This window comes from Molothrus aeneus, chromosome 9, assembly GCF_037042795.1.
Source record: "Molothrus aeneus isolate 106 chromosome 9, BPBGC_Maene_1.0, whole genome shotgun sequence".
Lineage (NCBI taxonomy): Eukaryota > Metazoa > Chordata > Aves > Passeriformes > Icteridae > Molothrus > Molothrus aeneus.
Window position 1 is genome coordinate 28,581,514 of NC_089654.1, and position 4,362 is coordinate 28,585,875.

The following is a 4,362-nucleotide window of genomic DNA, read 5'->3' on the forward strand; positions in this document are numbered from 1 at the left end:
CCCCTCCCCTCCCCTGGCAGCGGCAGCAGCGCAGCCCAGAGCCGCTCTCGCATCAGCCCCAGCCCGGCTGCGCAGCCGGCTCTGCTCAGGATTCCAGCGCTTCCCAGCGCATCCCCGTGCATCTCAGCGCTTCCCAGCACATCCCAGTGCATCTCAGCGCTTCCCAGCGCTTCCCAGCGCATTCCGGCGCTTCGCCGCGGATTCAAGCTCATCCCAGCTCATCCCATCTCATCCCAGCGCATCCCAGCCCATCCCAGCACATCCCAACTCACTCCAGCTTATCCCAGCGCTTCCCAGCACATCCCAGCACATCCCAGTCCATCCCAGCCCATCCCAGTCCATCCCAGCCCATCCCAGTCCATCCCAGTCTATCCCAGTCCATCCCATCTCATCCCAGTCCACCCCAGTCCATGCCAGCCTCACCCCTGGCACCAACATCCCCCAGCTGTGGGCTCAGCACAGCCCCGTGTCACACAGCACTGATGGGGCACAGCCTCACTGAGAGCCCAACCTGTGGGATCTCCATTGCTTTTTTTTTTTTTTGATTGACTAAAACAAGCAAAAAACACAGAAAGAAGAAGAATTACCGTGATAAAAAAGTCCTCTGCAGTTTAACAAGTCATTGCCTGTCACATTCACATTTTCTGAAAAATTCTTCGGCCAGGATTTTTCTTCTGGAAAGCTGAGAAGCCTCAGAGAAAAATGAAAACAATGATTATCTCATTTGCTTCTCCTCTGTTTTGCTCATGTAAAATGTGTTTAAAATTTATTTATCCAACAAGTAATTGTTTCATTAGTTTCTGCTGCAAGTATTTTCACTCATTAACCAATCAGTGCCACCAAGCTATATTGAGACTCTAGGAAGAGTCATGAGTTATTCATTATTATCTTTTTAGCTTTCTGTAAATACCCTTTCTGTATTCTTTAATATAGTTTAGTATAGTATTCTTTAATATAATATAATATAATATAATATAATATTCTTCAATATAATATAATATCATAAAATAATAAATTAACCTTCTGAAAACATAAAATAAAATTCTTCCTACCACAAAAATCCCTGCAAATACAATAATTGCCTTTTCCCTGGAAACTGGTGGTAAACTTGTAGTCACCTTCCTGTCTGCTAGAACAGTGCTGGCCCTGGCACCCTGGTGCTGTGAGCAGGAAACATGCCTTGAGATAGCACATTATCACCAGGCCCCATCCCTGGGGACAGGGGGAAACCTCCTGGAAAAGCACAGGGATGAGCAGCAGAGATCCCAGCTCCCCATCAGCCTGGGTGCCCTCCTGCACTGCCTGGGGCTCTGTGGAGATGTTTGCCTTGTGCTCATCCCCCCCTGGCAAAGCCCAGCTCGTCCTGGCTGGGATTATTCACATCTCCACTTATCAGAAGACAAGCACTGCAAAAATGCCCTGGCCAGCAAAATCTCCTCTCAGCACAGTCAAAGGTTGAGGTCCATCCTCTGCCTCTGTTGCCACAGGCTGCTTTGGCCAAATTAAATAACAGTCATCTGCAGCCCTTGCCCCAAAACCCAAGCCAAATTTAACTTCTAACGTGTCATTTTTGGTTTAATAGAGCATTTCCATGCCCCCAGGTGGCCTCTGGGCATTGCAGGGGGTCACGAGTGCCAAGGTTTTCATAACAGTCCCAGGACACCCCTGAGCTCTCACTCACAGACACATGGTGGGCTGGAGGAGGTCACTCAGGTGTTCAATCCACACAGCTCAGGGTGATTCTGCTCCAGTATTCAGATTCTTTGAGATTTTTTTTGCAGTCCCAAACAGATCAGACTCTGGTCCACCAACACTGAGTGGGAGAAATTCCTAGATCATGAGGGTGCTCCCACGTCTCCCTCTGCTTTTATATATTTTTATTTTTTTTATATATTTATATTTTTATATATTTGGGTTTATATATATTTTACCTGTTTATATTTTATATTTTTATATTATTATATTTTTATATTATTATATAATATTTTTATATTTATATTTATGTTCATATATAATTTTTTATATAATTCTGTATATTTCTATATTTATATACTTATATTTTTATATAATATATTTTCTAATTTATATAATATAAATGTATATATGCATATTTAACTATTTTATGTATTTGTATGTGCATGTGTATATAAATATAAATAAAATCTAAATATAGAAATAGAAATAGAAATAGAAATAGAAATAGAAATAGAAATAGAAATAGAAATAGAAATAGAAATAGAAATAGAAATAGAAATAGAAATAGAAATAGAAATAGAAATAGAAATTTCCTATCTTGATACAGATATCTGATTTATATATTTATATAAATATATCTTTAATAAATTTATATAAATACATATTTTTAGATATTGCCATCTCACAGCCATCACCACAATGAGAACCCCAGTTCCTACTTCTCCAGTACCTCCTTAGACCCTTTTTGTGAGCACAGGGAAATCCTGAATAACACACAAATGACTTGGAATGCCAACAATTTTTCCTTCTCATTTCCTGGGGCAGGTGTGAGTTAATAGAGAACAAGAGTAAGTGAACTGTTCTGACACAGGCACTACAGGAAATGTAATTAAATTGCAGATAAAGAGAATTACAGGGTTTTTACAGGGTAATATTTTAGAAAGCTTCTGTGCAGCAGGTTTATAGCAAATTCCTCCTAAAACAGCCCCCCTGCTTCCGACCACTCTTTACTTTCTATTTAAATGCTTTTCATAAAATAACTCATTTTGATATTAGACTTGAATCCCATCCAGAAATTTAAATCTCTCCAAAAATTACTCCAAAGCAATTTCCTCCTAACCTGGCAGCAGCAAACACCAGCAGTGACCACGTGCAGCGTAGGGAGTGTTGTGAGCAAGGGCAGAAGGGAATTTCCCAGCCTCTTCCCTACACATCAATCTCCCTCTCCAGGGTCTTTTTTATTTTCAATGCCTCCCTGCCTATTCCAGGTGTTTTGAGCATTGATCATGGTTCAAATGGGTTTTATCCAAAAAAATCTCATCCAGACCAAACAGCTCCACCAGCTTCAGTTGCTTTTACTTTGTGATTTTTCTTTGGCAGCATCTCTCCTGGCTGTGCCGTGCTCCAAGGGCCTTGTTCAAGCTTTCACAACCTCTTGGTCCAAGAGGATTTTTCCCTCCTGCCAAGGAAAGCACTTTTCCCTTTGCTGTGGTGCTGGGCAGCTCCATCCCTGTGGGTGAAGTCACTCCCTGGTGTGTTTTCATGAGACCCTGCTGCCTCTGAGATCTTTCCAGAGGATGCTCAGCACCCACAGCAAGGTGCCCCTGCCCATGGCAGGAGGCTGGAACTCGATGAGCTTTAAGGTTCCTTCCAATCCAAACCCTTCTGGGATTCTGTGTGGGCTCTGTGGCTGCAAAATGCCAACCACAGGGGCTGGCTGCCTCCCACAGCAATCCTGGCTCTGGGAATTCAGGTGAGCTGCAAAGCCTGCCCCAGGCTCAGCCACAAACCTGCACCTGCAACCCAGGGGGGATTTGGGCTTTTGCTGCACTACTGAAAGGAGTAAAATGTCATTTGCTCTCCTTCATAGTCATTCCAAATTTATCCAGAGTGGCACTGATAAGAGCCCAACCCCAAGGGAATTCAGATTAGTAATTAATTAATCACTGTCCAGAGATTGCTCTTCTCCAGCACCATTTGCAATTAAACCTGGAAGGAAAAATTACTTGGAACTTGCATCCAGCTCTGCTCACTGTGCCAGGCTGCCTTGTCTGAAAGCACACTTGGTCCAGCACAAGGTGACTGCCTTGCAAGGAAGGGATTATGATTGGTGTAGATCACAAAACAAACCACACACTTGTCTTAATTGCAAACAGAACCTCCTTCTAAAAAACCCCAAAAATCTCAGGTAATGTGGACAGCAGGAAATGTCCACAGATGAAGCTCAGAATGTCAACTTAAGGAGTTGATTTATCTGTTCGTCTTAAGCCTCAAATCATTCTCCAGGTCAGGCCTGGCAGGAAGGAAATCCTAAAAGGTGAAAGAAGGAGAGCCAGAGTTTCAGGGACAGGTGAGGAGAGCAAACATCTCACACGTGCCCTGCGAGGCAGGGCAGGAGATGGGAGACACCCACCGAGCCAAACTCCCCTAGAAAATGAAAGAATGCGTTCAAAAATAGAAATAAAACCGAGTTACATAAAGCGAGATCCGCAGATGTGTCCGTGGCTCGGCTCGAGAGCGTGGCAGCTATTTGAATTGTCCCCTGTGCCAATGACAAAAGTGTCTCCTGGCCGTGCTTGTGGCTCCTGGGCTCGGTGGCCGCTGCAGCAGAGCAGATGCTTCCCCTGCTCCCTGCCCAGTCCCTCCGGGCACGCAGGACACAAAACC